The 19,345-nt window shown below is 35.1% G+C and overlaps 1 non-coding gene across 1 annotated transcript; it reads right to left on the bottom strand.

Annotated features, from left to right (window-relative positions):
* Positions 1 to 18,543: 18,543 nt before the first annotated feature.
* LOC141702193 (small nucleolar RNA R71) lies at positions 18,544 to 18,650 on the bottom strand. The gene has a single exon (XR_012567053.1). It is a non-coding gene; the product is annotated as a small nucleolar RNA R71 (small nucleolar RNA).
* Between the last annotated feature and the right edge of the window lie 695 nt (positions 18,651 to 19,345).

Here is a 19,345-nt window from a genome sequence, read left to right as displayed (position 1 = left end):
TTCTCAAGAGGCTTAGACGTATGACGGTTCCTGCAACTCCCAAGGAATCCAAATCAACAAGGAAGTACAAGAAACAGAGGGCACAGAGGCCAGTTTCAGATGATGAGGAGGAAGCAGCTAAGGAAGGGGATCAGGAATCTCTGATCTCACAAGACAAGGAATTTGCTCCAGTCACTTCTTCTCCATCAACTCCATCTCAGGAACCTATATCTGACAAGGCTAATTCACCTTCTATATCTCTTGTTGATCCAGGCACAAGTGCTGAAATTGATATTCAGAACTTGGTTGTGCCTGAAATACTTTTCTTAGAAGCTCCAACAGCAAATAATCCTTCCACAACACCTGTTACTGATGCTGTTCAAACTCCTGAGTTATCACTAACACCTTCTCTGCATCAAGATGATGATCAGATTTTAGGTGAGCATCAGGATATGGCTGTTGATCAGAACTTAGTATCAGATCAGCAATTAGAGGATGTTGAAGCCTTCATTGCTACTCATACAGTTGTCTTATCAGAAGATACTGATTCTTTAAGTTCTGATGCTGCAAATGTTGGAGATACTGGTGAAGCTGCTACAACTGTAGATGCTGATGAAGCAGGTCCTTCAGGACATACTCCTCCACTGACTCTTCCTAAGTCTGAACTGTTAAAGGAGTTTGTTATCAGGGATGCACCAGTACCTTGGAGTGAAACTCCTGCAGGTCAGGAGTGGACTAAGGAATGGAACTCAGTTTCATGTGTTCCAAATGCTTTACATCTTGCTGAGCACTTGACTAAAGCTGATGAAATGTTACATTCTGATGTTTTTAAAATCCAGCTTAGAGTCACTGCATTGAGTACTAAACATCTACAAGGTCTTCATTCCAACACTCATGCAGAGCTACACAAGATTCAGGAGAACTTTATTAAACAGGAACAAGTTTGGAAACTTGATAAGAAAAAGTTCTTCCAACCTACCATTGACAGGGTTGCTTATATTGAGAAAACTCAAGAGAAGCAACAAGCTCAGATTGATCAAATTCTGACAAATCAAGCTTCTCAGCAATCGCAACTTACTGAAATCCAGACCTCAGTGGAACTACTTATCTCTCTTTTATTACCTGCTGATGCCAAAAAGGGGGAGAAGGTAATTAAGTCCAAATGCAAAACCAACAAGTCACTGCACGGAAAGGATGATGGAAAAGATGACCAAGGAAACTCTGGAATGGGTAGTGGTCATAGTCAAGGTAGAAGGTTTACATCAAGACAAGCTAGTCACAGAACAAGTTCTGATACTGGGAAAAGAATAAGTTCTGCTGCTGGTAAAAGGATAAGTTCTGATGAACTTCTAGATCTTGATGAGGAAATGTCAAGACAGTTATTTCTTCAAGAAAATCCAGGGATGGACTTGGAAAGTTTAAAGGAAGAAGAAGCCAGACTTAAATCAGAGAAAGTCACATCTAAATCTGAAGCTTCTGGTAAAAAGTTACTTCCAAAACCTAAAGGCATTGTGATCAAAGAAAGGATACATACTGAAGAAACTTTGGCTAGATCACAACCACAGATAGATCCAAGATCCAAGGGTAAAGAAAAGGTTGGTGAACCTATCAAGCCTTATGTACCTCCTGATGAAGAAGAAATTACTGATGGAAAAGATAATCTTGCTCTGACTTCAAGAAAAGTTCTTAAAACAACCTCTGACATGGCTCAAGTTGTTCAGAGTCAAGAAATTGTAAGTTCTGATATTCAGAAGAAGCAAGTAACCTCTGACAGTGATCAAGTTAACTTGATATCAGAAAATAAATCTAAAACACTCCTACCAGGATTCACTAAAGCAAAACAGACTCAATCTTTGAAGACTACTTCAAGTGGTTTTGAAGCAAGAGTAGTTACTGGAAAGGAAGCTAGAGATAAAACTGGATTGGGAAGTGCTGATGAAAGAAGAGTACACAACACTACCGATGATCCAACTTCCTTGAGTGAACCAGGTATTGGAGCAACTCCTGAGAGATTGAATCAACTAGAATCTGTACAGATGGTTTACCATACCTACTTGAAAGAATACATCATGTTGTATTTCATGACAGATGGTAGGGTTTATCATATAAGACAAAATGCCATTCCATTGAAGTATTTTGAAGAATTGGAGCATGTATTATTCTTACTTCAAGTGGATGACAGAATAACAGAGACTGCTGCAAACTACTTAAAGGAACAGATTCAGAGACAGAAAAGACTTTATTCTGTTAAGTCTGACAGCAGATATGTTCCAAAGTACAGAAATCACAATGGTGATATTGTTGATATGAAGCCTAATACTGCACAGATCAGAACATATCTTGGTATTAAGGGGCTTGAATTCAATCTAGAGTCTAACAAAGCTTATGTCATAAGACTAGATCGGGAGTTGAGAAAAGCAAAGATTAATGATCTCAGAGCTGCAATATTTCAAACTGGTGAAGATACTGCAGAGCTTAAAGATGTCAAACGGAGAATGATTGATGAACTCAGATATGCTGAGAAATGTTTGTTGAAGAATTATCTCAGAACAACTCCTGACATCAGAGAGATCAGAAAATGATGAAGCCAAGTCGAAGATCTACAACTGCTTAAATTCTGATATTTATACAGATTGAAGTTGTTATCAGAAGTTGAATTGGTAAAAACTTTAAGGACTGTAAGTTGTAGTTATCTTGTCTATTTCTCATGCATTTGTACTTAATGTTTTTGACATCATCAAATATCTGTTAAACTTGTATATTTTGTTAATTTACAAGTTGGGGGAGATTGTTAGATATATTTGATAATGTCATGGCTAATATGTTTTATGTTTAGATTTCAGATCTTATTTGAACAGAACAAATCAGTACTTAACTGATCAGTACTTATACTGGAAGTCAGAACTTAAGAGATATCAGTACTTATGTTATCAGGAGATAGATATCAGAACTTAAGTGCTGAAGGACGATCAGATAAGGACAGTAGCTGATTAAAGTTAAGAAGATCAAGATAAACATAAGAAGAGATATGCATGAAGAAGGAATTCCGTGAAGAATGGAATACTTGGAATAGAAGATATCTGATTGATATATTTTAGGAAGCAGAATTATATTCCATATCAATTAGCGATTATCTTGTAACTGTGTAGTATATAAACACAGACATAGGGTTTACACTATAAGTGTTATCATTATCGAGAATATTATTTATTATAACCCTAACAGCTCTCGTGATATTTTGTTCATCACTGAGAGATAACAGTTCCAGATTGTAACAGAGTTTATTGTTTAAATAAAGTTTGTTTTCTGTTACATAAGTTCTTGAAGTTTGATTTGATTGTAATAAACACTGTATTCACCCCCTCTACAGTGAAAGTGTGACCTAACATAAAGAATTTCAGAAATTAGAATTGGAGGTTAGAGTTTGCAAGCCTGAGGAAGCAAGAGTGTACAATATGATTTTCCACCCGGAGTTATTGGAGAAAATAAAGAGATGCCAGAAAGAGGTAATGGATCAAGATATAAATAGTTTGGTAGGTGAGGAATTATGCACGCAACAAGATGATCAAGGTATTCTTAGGTTTTCTTCAAGGGTTTGGATTCCACCAGTGACGGAGTTAAAGAATGAAATTTTACAAGAGGCACATAGTTCAAGATATTCCATCCATCCAGGGAGTACCAAAATGTATAAAGATTTAAAGAAGAATTATTGGTGGCCAAATATGAAGAGAGAAATTGCGGAATGGATTAGCAAATGTTATACCTGTCAGAGAGTTAAAGTAGAGCATCAAAGACCAAGCGGATTGCTACAGCCATTGGAGATTCCAGAATGGAAGTGGGAACATATTACCATGGATTTCATAGTTGGATTACCAAGGACAAGGGCTAATCATGATGCCATTTGGGTTATAGTGGATAGACTTACCAAGTCAGCTCATTTTCTGCCTATAAATGAAAGATTTTCGCTCGACAAGCTAGTCCATATGTACCTAAAAGAAATTGTAGTTCGGCATGGAGTTCCAGTGTCTATCGTATCTGATCGAGATCCAAGGTTTAATTCAAGATTTTGGAAGAGTTTTCAAGAATGTTTGGGAACAAAATTGAATATGAGTACGGCCTATCACCCGCAGACGGACGGCCAAAGTGAAAGAACAATCCAGACAATCGAGGACATGCTACGTGTTTGTGCTATTGATTTCAAAGGAAGTTGGGATGAGCATTTACCCCTGGTAGAATTTGCTTATAATAACAGTTATCACGCCAGCATTGGGATGCCACCTTATGAAGCCCTTTATGGACGCAAATGTAGATCTCCATTGTATTGGGACGAAGTAGGAGAACGCAAAATACTCGGACCTGAATTGGTACAGCAGACAAAGGAAGTTGTTGAACTTATCCAGAAAAGATTAATAGCCGCACAAAATCGTCAGAGGAGGTATGCAGACCAGTCAAGGAAAGACATGGAATTTGAAGAAGGGAGCTTGGTATTATGGAAAGTATCACCGTGGAAAGGACTAACGAGGTTTGGGAAGAAAGGGAAGCTAAGCCCAAGATATGTCGGACCTTTTGAGATCCTAAAGAGCGTTGGCAAAGTCGCTTACGAATTGGCGTTACCTCCGCACATGGAGCACATTCACAATGTTTTTCATGTATCGATGCTCAAGAAATATAATCCAGACTCCAGGCATGTAATAGAATATGAGCCAATAGAGCTTCAGGCAGACTTATCATATGTAGAGAATCCAATAGAGATTTTAGAGGAAAGAGAGAAAATATTAAGAAATAAAGTGATAAAGTTAGTAAGAGTATTGTGGAGAAACCCAAAGGTTGAAGAGTCAACCTGGGAATTAGAAAGTGATATGAGAGAAAAGTACCCTCATTTGTTTTCTTAAGAGATTCTGAGGACAGAATCCTTTTAAGGGGGGAAGGATGTAATATCCGGGATATAACGTGTAATTATTTTTACTATTAAATAATTAATATGTGTGTTCAGTATCTATTCTGTGAGTTAATTGTTAAGTGATATATGTACTTGAATATTCAAAAATAATGTTAATTGAATATTTTAATTTTTATATGTCCAAAATAAAATATAGATAATTGTTATATCTTCCTAATTATTTTTATGTTGATTTATAGATTTATAAGAATCATATGAAATTTTTTTTAAAATCTTTTTCCGGGTAATTAAAATCTATTTTATAAAACGGGAACCAACTGACGTCAACCGTTGTTACGTTTTTGGAACCCGAAACTCTACCGAGAACTCCTTCCTAACCTAATTGTAATATTCCGAGCATTTTCCATGTTTCGACTTTTTCGATCAGGCGTACGGTTTGTCCTGCGCGGGTCCCGGCACAACATTTTCGATACAATATTCGTTTCGGTAAATTAATAAAACCCGTATTTTCGATAAACGGGAGCTTTTTATTAAACTATCCCAATTATCACTTCGTAGTACGTGTAACTGGGTGCTGAGACCAAGACCGCAGTACAAGTTGTACTGATTTGGATAATTATCCCGAAAACCGATACCGTTTGGATCAATTTTTATAAATAAACGTACCATTTTATATCTGGAATGATCCAACGGGATACTAATTTTCCGTAATTATAAATAGCCTTTTACCGTATTTTATTTCGTATAAAAATCAATTGCAGACAGATAAATATATAATTTTACAGAGAAAAAATCATATATTCATAAACCTTTCTGAGAATCAAACCAACTTTTGAAGGTGTTAGTGATCTTTGTTTGAAAAGCTCGAGTACTGGATTTGAAGGTCTTGAGAAGCTCTATCAGAATCTGTAATCCATACACCTGCAGAATCAAAGGTTGAATTTCTAAAAATTTAATTATTTTCGAATTTATTTTATTAAAAATATGAATTTTTGTTCGGATGATTGTTTGTATGATTTGATGATTGCATGTTGTAGAACTTGTTTTCCTGATGATTTTCATATGTCATACGTCTGATTTGGAGTTCAATAACATGTTCAAATTTGAGTTTGATTTTCGAATTTTAAAATTAGGGTTTATAACCCGTATGAATGTTCTTAATTGAAATTTGGGGGTTTCTTATTCTGTGATAGATTGATGTTATATTATAGTGGGTTGTGTTCTCTGTGAAATTTGCAATCCAGTCGTATAAGTTTCATGAACCAACGAGGTCTGTAGAGAAGGGAGTTGTGTTTTGAAGTTTTCCGATGTTCACCGGAAACTGGGAAATTTCACGGCCAAATTCCGGCCAACTCAGGGATTGTTAGGTTGTTTTGATTGCATGGTTGTGTTCCTGGTATTGTGTAGATGTGATCTGGAGCTTGTGGCAAGGTGAGGAGGCCGGAATCGTGTTCTCCGGCCACCCTTGTATTTTCCGGCGACTGACTGTAAAAATTGCAGTTTGGTCCCTGAACTTTTGAAAACGATGCAGTTTGGTCCCTGTAGTTTCCAGACTTTGCAAAAATAGGATTCCTGTTTTAAAAATGTTTAAAAATCATATTTCCCATTTATTTTTATTATAAAAATTCGTTTTTAATTTCTGAAAATTCTAAAAATTATTATTTTAATTCCGAAAATTATTTTTAATTCACAAATAAATCTGAATTAATTATTTAATTAATTTCAGTTAATTTTTAATTGATTAATTAGTCAATTAATTCGAAAATTAATTGATTAATTGATTTAATTAATTATTAATTGATTTTTAATTAATTATTTAATTAGATTTAATTATTAAAAATGATTTAAAAATTCTGAAAAATAGTTTTGAGCTTTAAAATATTATTCTAAATTATTTTCAAGGCTCGATAATTATTCTAAAATTGTTTCGGAGCCAGAATTGGCCAATCGAACCCTGTTTATTAACCCGAAATTGATCCAACGACCCGTTTTAATTCCGAAAAATGTTTTAAAAATTATTTTAAAATACCAGAAAGCCTATTTATGACCGAGACCTCTTTATAAATGATATGTCTTTGATTACGTGATGTATTATGTGTTATACGTGACTGGGTGTTTGACTATCAGTCTATATACTCGACATTTACTTGGTTATTGCATAGATTTCAATCCGTTAATCGGATTTGGGTAAAAGGAAGGGTAGATAGAAGTGTGCGTTGAATAGAATCTTGTGAGTCGATAATTGATAGATGCTTATGATATGTGAGCAGAAGAGGCAAGGCGTAGGAAAGGGAAACAGATAGTTGAGGATTAAGACGATTGTGATTGGAAGCGCGTACAGAGTAGTAAGCTAATTCCAGGCAAGTGTTCTGAACTTTCTCGAGATATTGAAATTCTTGATAGTCTTGTTGACATTGCAAGTGCTTTGAAGCACGGAAACCGAAACCCTGATTTTAGTTATTGTTTTTGAGCCATGAACCATATTCTTTCTAAACCATTGATTATTGTAAACCCAAACTCGAACCTCAAGTATACGATACTATTTCATAAATATATACAAACAAAATCCCAAACACTGAACTGAATTACTTGTACATTCAACCATTGTATCCTATGCTTTGAGAGCCCAAATCTTTGAAACCCTGAAATATTGATTCTTTTGTTATCCAATTCTTTCATTAACCAGCATTTAAGCTTTTAAACTACTTTATTGATCCTTACAAAGATTGAAACCCTTTCATTATTAAACACTCATTGTTGTTAATGATTCTGGTTATTGTTTATTATTGCATATTCTGTTATTATGTTAGAATTGGATTGTTTTTATAAAATTGTGGACCAGATTCGTGGTCAGACCATATAATGGTCAAGTTAGGCCAATGTGTGCCTTGGATCCAGTAGTTAGAGCAATGCTATGTGCCTTGCTCGGGGTTAGTGCGTGACTGATCAGCAGCCTAACCTTGGTTTTTAAATTAAAAGTATATTATCCAATTCTAAATCATAATCCAATGTTCACTTGATATCATAATCGTAGTCACCTGATGATCATTATTCTCAGTTTTGTTATTGTGACTTGCTGAGCTAGTTAGCTCATTTGTGCGATGTTGTTTATATTCTTTCCAGTTAAAAAGGAACCAGTTGGTAGCGAGGATCCCCAGTCCAGCGCGAGAGCTAGGGGTTCAGGTTGAGGAAGTTGAGCTAGTAGACTTCTTTTGGGATAATTTAAGTTTGTAAAAGTTTGTAATAATGTTTGATACTCAGTGTGAGTTTGAAATAGTTGGGATTTGAACGGTTTGTAATATATTAGTGTGTTGGTTTGTGTGCATACTTTAACCTGTCGCGGTCCGTGGTGGTTGATAAGTAGGGTCACTGCATATATTATTATTATCTTTATTAATGTTATAAGCAGGTTATACTTAAGGTGTGTGTGTGGACCCCAAACTTCTGACCCGGGTTTGGAGGGCGCCACAACAATCTTCTCTCCATTAGTCAATTATACGACAATGATTACAAGGTAATTTTCTACACTACTTATTTTTTTATATTAGATAAATTTGGAAAGTTGGTTCTGACTTGCCCTAGAAATAAAAATGTTTATACATGTGACATGAGCAAGCAAGTGAACGTGTGCCTAATCACTATAAATGATGATCCATGGCTATGGCATCGAAGATTAGGACATGCCAACATGAAGTTGATAAAGAATATATCAACTAAAGACCATGTCCAAGGTATACCAAAAATAAACTATCATAAAGATCATATTTGTGAAGCTTGCGAAGTTGTTAAACAAATTTGAGCTTCTCACAAAGCAAAGTTTATGGTATCTACCTCGAGACCTCTCGAGCTACTACATATGGATCTTATTGGTCCAATTCCTATACAAAGTCTCGGAGGTTGCTCATATACATTGGTAGTTGTGGATGATTATTCACGATTCACATGGACTGAATTTCTCAAAGCCAAAAGTGATGCTTTTGAATCCTTCTCATCTTTATGTAAAAAGATTCAAAATCAATAAAATAAAACCATAGTCTATATAAGGACTGATCATGATACGGAATTTGAGAATTCAAGTTTCACCAACTTTTGTGATGAACATGGCATCACAAATAATTTTTCCGCTCCATACACTCCTCAATCCAACGGAGTAGTTGAACGGAAAAATAGAACACTCCAAGAAATGGCTAGCACAATGCTAAATGAATACGTCGACTTAAATATTTTTGGGACGAGGCTATGTCAACCGCTTGCCATATTCTTAATTGGGTTTTGCTATGACCTATAAAACAAAAGACTCCTTACGAGTTATATTTTGGCAAAACTCTGAAACTAAGCTACTTTCGAGTATTCGGAAGCAAGTGCTTCATATTAAATTCAAAAGAGTACCTTACGAAGTTTGATCCTAAATCAAACGAAGATATATTTCTTGGATACTCGAACAATAGTAAAGCTTACTGAGTGTTTAACCTCAAATCGCTTGTGGTGGAAGAATCTATGAATATCGCTTTGATGAAAGTAAACCACCGGCAAAATATAAAGATCTTGTTGACCAAGAAAATGTTGAACAAGATGATATTGAAAAGGTTATTCGACAATTCGAAAATATGGATCTCGGGACTCCCGTACATAAAAATCCATTAGAATTGGACGAAAAAGGAAGATGAACTTCCTCAAGCAATTCCCACTATAAAAAGTCATCCATTAGATAATGTGCTTGGAGACTTAATGAAGTGAGTTCAAACGCGATCACAAGTTCAAAACGTTGTGAATCATCTTAGTTTTTTATCTCAAATAGAACCTAAGACCATGAAAGAGGCTTTATTAGATGAAGATTGGAGTTCTGCTATGCAAGATGAATTGCTCCAATTTACTCGTAGTAAAGTGTGGGAACTTGTCCCTAAGCCTCATGATACTTCCATAATTGGTACAAAATGGGTATTTCGAAATAAATTAGATGAGAATGGAACGGTAGTTCAAAATAAAGCAAGATTAGTTGCACAAGGATATACCAAAATGGAAGGAATAGACTTTGATGAAACAGTTGCACCGGTAGCAAGAATTGAATCAATTCGAATGCTATTGGCTTATGCTTGTCATAAAAATTTTAAAGTCTATCAAATGGATGTGAAATCTACATTCTTAAACGGGATCTTGGAAGAGGAAGTATATGTGAAACAACTTCCCGGGTTTGAAGATGCGACACATCCCAATTATGTCTATAAATTATATAAAGTTCTATATGGCTTAAAACAAGCCCCAAGAGCATGGTACGAAAGGTTGAGCAAGTTCCTACTAGACAATAAATTTAAGATGGGAACGACCGATAAAACCTTATTTACGAGGTAAGAAAAAGATGATATATTGCTCGTACAAATATACGTAGATGACATCATTTTTGGATCAACGAATGATGCACTATGTAAAGAATTCTCCGAAAATATGAGTAAAGAATTCGAGATGAGTATGATGGGAGAATTAAACTTCTTTTTGGGATTGCAAATAAGGAAATATGATGAAGGCATCCATATCTCTCAATCCAAGTATTGTAAAGAGATGTTGAAAAATTTCGAAATGGATAATGCCAAACCCATCTCTACTCCTATGTCTACATCCGATAAATTAATGGAAGATCCAAAAGGAATTCCCGTAGACACAAAGAAATATCGAGGAATGATCGGTATCTTGCTCTATATAACTTCAAGTCGTCCCGATATTCAATATAGTGTTTGTAAGTGTGCTAGGTTTCAAGTAGCACCTAAAGAATCTCATTTATCCGCGGTAAAAAGGATATTGAGATATCTTAAAGGAACCACTGATGTTGGTCTTTGGTATCCAAAAGGAATACCATTTGACTTAGTATGTTTTTCTGATTCGGACTATGCCGGGCATTTAGTCGACTGAAAAAGTACTAGTGGTACTTGTCAGTTTCTCGGTGGATGTTTAGTTTCTTGGTTTTCAAAGAAACAAAATTCCGTATCCATCTCAACAACCGAGGCTGAGTATATAGCAGCTGCAAAATGTTGTGCTCAAATATTGTGGATGAAGCAAACACTAGCTGACTATAATATAAAATTTGATGTGATCTCAATCTCATGTGATAATACGAGTGCTATTGATCTTAGCAAGAATCCCGTATTACATTCTAGATCTAAACATATAGATGTGAGACATCATTTTTTACGTGATCATGTCAATAAAGGCGATATAAAAATGACTCATATTGATACTGAGATCAATCTCGCTAACATATTCACAAAACCATTAAATTCTGAAAGATTCACTAAACTCCGCTTGGATTTAGGAATGTTGGAATTTGTGAAATAATGGTTTATATAAAGAACAGTTGAGAATTATAAAGAAGTCTCAACGATAAGGATATTCTCCCGATCAAGTTATTAAGTTTATCTGAAACTCAGATTTGTCAATAAAGAAATTTATTGATCGGGTTAAGATAACTTAAATAGCCCAGATTAACCGGGAAAATAAACTTAATCGAGTAAATATTTATTATTCCATGAGATTTATAAATATTTAGAAGTCTTTCCCATATAAACTGATTGTTATTTTCAGTTATATATATATATATATTTATTTTGTTCTTAAATATATATATATTTAGCCTCATATATTTTCCTATAGATATATCTATAAATATATGTTATTTTAAGTATATATATTTCTATGATCGTTATATATATATATATAAACGTTATATAAGGATAAATATATATAATAATCCAGCTATATTAATTGTTTTTCAAAATATATTTTCTGGATATTTTTATCCGGCCCAATCAAATAAATCCGGCCCAAATACCTTTTAAAAAGGTTTATCTATTTATTTTCAAAACAGCCCAGCCCATTTAATCAAAAACCCAAATTCTAAAAACACCTTCTAATCTCAACCGTCCATTTCTAACCCTAATTAATTTGGTTCGTTTATTCCATAAAATATATAAGCGAAACACTGTTTTGTACAGTGCACGCTCTCAGTTCAATTCTTAACCCTAATCTCTAAACTCTCTCTCGCCTCTCTTCTTCTCTCCGCCTCTTATGAAGAACCCTAGATTGATTTCTTCATTTTTCCCTTCAAATCTTCGATGAATTCTTACAGATACTATGCTTACATATATATAATCATTATATCTCTAAAAGATATGATGAAAACAGTTGTCTCGGTTGGTAAATCAATTCGATTTAGATGATAAAAATTGACGATTTCTATATAAATCGAACGAGAATCATCAAATCAGACATTAAATCGATTGATTTATATATATATATACACTCATTTTTGTTGTTGATTCATCGATTCAATGAAAACCTAACGTGTTTTCAAGTTTTATGACAGGAGAAGACTGGTGAGTGCAATATCTTCTCGAAAAATAAGATTTGAAGGCTGCATACGACGAAAAAAGATAAATCGGAAGTTGACTCAGTCCGCGACTGAGTCAACCAGTTAAATCCTATGAGTCAGGCCAGACTCTAGGCTCAGGTGAGAATTTTGTAGTCCTTTCGGTCTCATTTGATTGATTTTTGTGGTTAAGGGACTTGACTGAAGTTAAATCGAACATTATTTGATTAATTCGTATCTTTGTGAGATGAATGTTCTGTGATATGATTTTGATGAAATTGTGATTTGATTATATTCTGTGTTTGATCGAATTAAAGGTATAAAGTTCGGATTATCTGTTGGATTTGTGTTATCTGTTGGATTTGTGATTATCTGTTGGATTTGTGTTATCTGGTGGATTTGTGATTAACTGTTGGATTTGTGATTGTCTGTTGGTTTGGAGATTACTTGTTAGCTATGAAGTTCAGTCAAGAGATTTTGTTAATTAATCTGAACTGTATCTTAATGGTTGCTTAAAGTGATAAATTCGTGTATAATAATCTATTAAAGAACATGTTTGGTTAAAGTTAAAAACTGTGAAAATGTTTGTTTCAAAATCTCTGAGAAATTGTGTAAAATTAGGTCTATTTGCTTGGTCAATTATGGAGTTTTGTTATAAGCTTCACTAATAACAGATTGATTGTTGATACATTCAAGTCCAAGAAAGTCAGTGTCCTAGTTGATTTGACTTTAAGTTCCTTGATAACTCAGTATATTTCATGAATTCTTATCTGTCTAATGATGAAGTTACCTAGATATAAATCCTGTTGGATTAAGTTTTTAACACAGCTGTTTATACTTGTGATCTAATTATCTGATTGAGCTTTGCAAAACAATAATTATATATATCTATGCTCTAAGTACCTGATTAACCTTTGCAGAACTATATGTATATGTGCTTGTGATCTATGTGTTATTAAAGTATATTACTTGAGTTTTTGACACAGCTAATATACATTATTTTTTAATAATACTTTAAAAGTGATCTGTCATGGATTGATAAATCAGTTATGTCTTAACAGTTTTCTACTAGCACTTTCCTTTAAAAATAAAACAAACTTTTGCCTTCACTCTCTGTCAAGAACAAAATGTATAATCAAGATTAAAACTTGAACCTGGTCTGATTATCTCTTTAAGTGATAAAGTCTATATGAAATGGACCCTGAACATGCTAACACTTGATTCTCTTGGTTACTTGGTTAAATTGAACTATTTACATATTAATTATAATTATCTGTGGTCATACTGCATAACTTTAATCTATTCAAAATCTACCTAATTGATCTAAGATTATTGAAATGTTAAGTCTGTATAAATGTGTGACCAAATGAATGTGCAAGCTGTCCTGATTGCAGTCTTAAGCTGAATACATTGAATCTGGATAAGAAGTGTCTTGTTGACTCCAATTTCTACTTATCTATTTGATAGGTGTAATAAGTCTGTGCATCATGTTTGCTTGAATATATATAATCTGTGGACTTATAGTGCAAAACTGTTTACTATTCTGTGTTTGTTTGTGCTTAAGCAGTTATAAGAAATCAGATAAGGTATATTGTAGACTGGTTTGTGTAATAAAAATAAAATAATACACTCACACACCAGCCCTCACAGTAAGACTTGGCAGGGGAGCCTTGAGCATCCCTGTATCTGGATCACTGCTGTGATTAATGGCCACTTAGAACAATTAGGTGACATTTTATATTTTTTTAACTTACTGCATTTAAAGTGTTATATCTGATATAAATGATCTGAGTGGTGTATTGCCTTGAATTCTTGTTAAATTAAATGAAAACTGATTGTGTATGCCATGTTCTGTGTTTAATGTGCATGACATTCCCTTGGTTGCATCTCATTAATAACATAGTTTCTTGAGAAATAAATGTAACATATTTTATTAGATTTGCATTAAAAATCAGTTCTTCTTTCAAACTCACTTCACACGCAGCTCATCCTTAAATACTCCTGCACTGAAAGTACAGTCCCTGTGTAACAGAGTAAGCTATGATATCAACTTTATGTCACACAATTTCCAAAACTTGTACTTATGTACTGTGTTGTTTTCTAAAGTAGACACAAAGACAAATAATTAATACATTCTTTATTCTCTGCTGTAATAGTTTATGAATCTGTGTATATGTGCTGCATTACATCATTCTCCCATATGCATCATCCTAGTATCTATTCATAAAAGGCTTGGATTTTTGTGTAACACAACCATGCATGCATTAAATGTTTTTCACTGTTCATGAACAGTAAACAATTTCTAAGAATCTTAAATTTTAAAATCTTTTCTCTTTGCATCTGTGTTAAAAGGTTATATATATATGCATATCTTGTATGCTGCATTCACACACACACACACTAGATAGTTGCATAAACTTCACTTCACTTGCAACATGAACCCAAATTCCAATCCTTTTTACCCCAAACCCAGACCACTAATTGAGAACCCATATATTCTTGAAGATATGGAGAAAAATCAGTTTCACCATCACAAAACCTCTTCCTTCAAAACTGTTCAAACCTCACAACCTAAACACTATCACAACAGACACTTCCTTCCAAGATAATTCAGAAAGGGATACAAGAACCATACCATCCCTTTCTATCAAAGCAGAAAATATCAAACCCTAGATCCCCTAATCCTAGACCTCCTAAACCTTTACAAGCCAAAGTATATACCAGAAAGGCCAACATAAGACAAAATACAAACACCTCTATGAACACACCAAAACCCCCTCCACCAAAACTATCAAACCATTCAAACACCAAAAAGTTTCTTGAACTTATCAAAAATGTCCAACCTGGTACTTGTGTTGATGTGAAGGGTGAAGTGGAGTTCTTAATAAGAAGGGCTAGGTGGTTTGGTCTCATGTATAACTTAGGTAAGCACTACTGCACACACCTCATGGGAGAGTTCTACTGTAACATGATGTTAGTCCCTAACAATGAAACAAGAATTACAGAAGGGGGGTTGAATGGAATTCTTGAAACTTTTTCTGAATTATAAAATGTTCTAACTTAAGATATATATGACAGTGTTTTGATTTGCAAAGTGCGGAATAACAAGTTAAATATGAATCAAAATACGGGGTAATAAAAATACAAGTCTTTAAAACTTTCTGGTGGATTAGAAAGTATCCATTAGATATATATATATATATATATCAAGAGAACTCTGTGAAGCTTGAATAGCTCACAGCTGCTTATAAATACGAATAACTAAACTTACAGAGAAATGCTAAGGATACAGCTTACAAATGTTTCTCTGAGAAAATATTTGCTTAGTCTTCTTGTTGTTCTAATTGCTACTCTTGGTTTATATATCACCAAGATTACACAGTAATAAGACAAGATAATAAAACAAAACCTATCAACTCTAATACTATGCTACTTCATTACTCTATTCCGGCATCTTTGAATATCTTCATAATAACATAAAAATGACAATGCTTCTTTGTTCTCAAAACCCCAGTTGAATAGGCTTCCACATTCCTTTTGCATACACTTGACGCATGTGACTGTGTTGTCACTGTCAACAGATGTTTGAATTGATTATTCGTCGGGTACATGATCATCCATCGAGTTGCCTTGTTGATCATCCGTCAAGTAGCATTGTTGATTATCCGTCGGGTAGCTATTTGGCACTTGACTTCATTTCATTTATGCAGAATTACAAGACATCATTTATGTATAATTAATCAACCTATTCTGCATATCTAATTAAAGTCAACATGACTTATATGCTACTACAGAATCTATACAAAGGTGTTTGTAGAAATGTGCTACATGACTTATTGTTTCATAAGCTACTCACTCGATGCATGTCAAATCATAATCCGTCGGGACTATATTGAGTCATCCGTCGGGACTATATTTGCTTATCCGTCGAGTGCTACATATTTTACTAAGTTAAATCTACTAAGGTGTTTTGTTAATGAAATCATCAAGTTCACAACATATACATAACAATCTCCCACAATTTATGTCTACTAGAATTGTAGCCATAAATTAAGAGAAACTTGATGATAACAAAACACCCTAAAAATACAAATTTAAATGGAAGTAGATAAAACTGTAAAGTGCTGCAATTAACAAAATATACAAAGATTTGCTCACAGTCATTTTCAAGGTGCTCTGATAAGTGGCATTTTATACCACTTAGAACGTCTTAAAATGGCTTAAATTGGTGTCTTGAAATCAAGTATTTTGTGTATTTAATGCGTTTTTCTAGTGTTTATGCATTTCAGGGTATTAGTTGCATTTCGGGGGAGGAATCATCAAGAATAAGCCTTGGCATGTGTTCACCATTGCGAGAGGAAAGGAATGGGCAGATTACGGCGAAGAAACGGAGCAAGCTTGGAATTTTTCCAGTAGGGTCCTGCGCGCCCGAGCAGCAATGCTGAGCGGCCGCGCAGTAGCCTGCGCGCCCGCGCAGAAATGCTGAGCGGCCGCGCAGGGTCGGGGAAAAAAGCTGAATTATTTTAGACTTCTACTTCTGTGTGGCTTCCAACTTCTATGTAATCTGAGTTTTATGGGACTATTATTTAGGTAGATTTGAGACGTTTTCATAGAGAGTATTAAGGAGATTATGTTTTAGATTGTGTTTTACGCAAGAAGCGAAGGAGATAAGGAAGAAGACCGATTTAGCATACCGCAATGAAGAGGAAGCATATATTCTTGTGATTCTTGTTTTGTTGTAACGTTGGATGCTAGTTTTCTTGCTTTGACTTATTTACTCTTGTGATGTACTCTGTTTTAATATAATTAGTTTAGTTATTATTTTCTTGTGTTTGTTTATCATGATTTCATATGAACCCATGATGGCGATGAGTTCTATTATGGGCTAATCGTGATCATGGGGTTACAACGGATTTATTATGGAATTCTTTAGTTAATTGTTTAATACTTTAGTGAGTGATGATTGCTTGATATCTAGTATTGGTTGTGCGTATTCGTCTTATGTGCGTCGCGAACATATAAGATAGGGTGTTAATCTCTTGTGAAGCGACGGTGGATCTTGAGATTTAGAACTTACCATGCTAGCATAGGTTCATGTACGTTGTGCATGATTAGTGGGTAACTCTAACAGTTTTATTTGCCCTATGTAATCAAAAGGAATAACTTGTGCTTAAATCGTTGTGTTGTCAATTTCTGTAGACATATAGGAACTCAACATAATTGATGACTATTCAACTTCTATCTTAATTGTGGATGCTTGGTAGAATGGTATTAGTAAAATGAATGTCGGCTTTTATTAGTTTCGTGTTATTCGATTAATGTCATCACTGTCACATGCTAAAGGTAATAACAATGGCTATAGAAGGAAGTAATAATGAAGTTGTGATCTCATGGGTGTTTTATTATTGATAAATTGAAGTGTTAGTTAAGTGGTTAATTAAGTAGTTAATTATAGTTAATATTTGATCAACAATTTTAAGTGTTATTATCTTAACATTGAGAAGTAATCATACATTGGTGAGTGAGTTTAATTAGATAATAAATTAGTCTGAGTCTCTGAGGGAACGAACTAGAAAGTATTCTATATTACTTGCGAACGCGTATACTTGCGTAAATATTATTGCGTGTTTTCGCCCTAACAAGTTTTTGGCGCCGCTGCCGGGGACTCGGCGTATTTGTTTAGTTTATGTACTTACCATCATTGGTCATTAGGACTCAGTGATTAGGACGTAGTAGTTACTTACTCTTTTCGGTTGTGTTTCAGGTACTTTAGCAAGCGTTTATGCAAACTCGTTCTCGTGCTCGCAAGAGGACTTTAGATACAACTGAGGAGACAGACGAAGTTCTTGATATTCCGGAGAACTTAGATTTTGAGGATTCAGATTCAGGAACTGAGCAGAAAGAACCAGTAAACATGGGAGATCGTATTGTTCAAGCTGATCCAGCTCTTATGGATTTTTCTCGGCCTAAAATTGATGACATTCAGTCAAGCATCCTTCATCCGGCTATTCAAGCTAACACCTTTGAAATCAAGGCGGGCACTATTCAGATGGTGCAGAATTCTGTTTCTTTTGGAGGAGCGGCAACTGAAGACCCCAACATGCACATAAGAAATTTTGTCGAGATCTGCAGCACTTTTAAGTATAATGGAGTGACTGATGAGGCTATCAAGTTGAGGCTTTTCCCATTCTCACTGAGGGATAAGGCTAAAGACTGGTTACATTCTGAACCAGCTGGGTCCATCACTACGTGGCAAGATCTTGCACAAAAGTTTCTGGTGAAGTTTTATCCAATGGCAAAGACTGCTGCTATGAGGAGTGCTCTTACTCAGTTTGCGCAGCAACCTACGGAATCTATGTGCGAGGCTTGGGAACGCTACAAGGAAATGTTGAGAAAATGTCCACATCATGGAATGCCGGATTGGATGGTGATCACTAGTTTTTATAATGGTTTGGGGGCCCAATCTCGGCCCATGCTCGATGTAGCAGCTGGAGGAGCCTTATGGGCTAAAAGCTATACTGAGGCGTATAATCTTATAGAGACGATGGCTGCAAATGAGCATCAAAACCCAACTCAGAGGATGACGTCAGGCAAGGTAGCAGGTATTCTGGAAGTTGATGCAGCCACCGCTATTGCAGCCCAGCTCCAAGCGCTATCAATAAAGGTTGATTCTCTGGCTACGTATGGAGTTAATCAAATAGCTATGGTTTGTGAGCTTTATGCAGGTTCTCATGCTACGGATCAGTGTTCTCTTGTCAATGAATCTGTTCAGTATGTGAATAATTATCAGCGACAACAGCAGCCTGTGCCAGCGACCTATCATCCTAATAACAGAAATTATCCAAATTTCAGCTGGGGGAATAATCAGAATGCTATTCAGCCACCATATCAGCAAGGGGTGATTAAACAGTTTAACCCACCTGGATTCCAGCAACCACAGCAGTATGCTACAAGGCAATCATATCCTCAACAGGGAAGTGCAGCTGCACCTACTAGTGCTGATTTTGAGGAACTTAAGCTGTTGTGCAAGAGTCAGGCGGTTTCTATCAAGACCTTGGAAAATCAAATCGGTCAATTAGCCAATGCAGTGCTCAATCGTCAACCTGGCA

The sequence above is a fragment of the Apium graveolens genome, unplaced genomic scaffold, assembly GCF_009905375.1.
Source record: "Apium graveolens cultivar Ventura unplaced genomic scaffold, ASM990537v1 ctg4748, whole genome shotgun sequence".
In the NCBI taxonomy this organism is placed as follows: Eukaryota; Viridiplantae; Streptophyta; class Magnoliopsida; order Apiales; family Apiaceae; genus Apium; species Apium graveolens.
The sequence above is the reverse complement of the archived record's forward strand: the minus strand, read 5'-3'. Positions and strand labels throughout refer to the sequence as shown.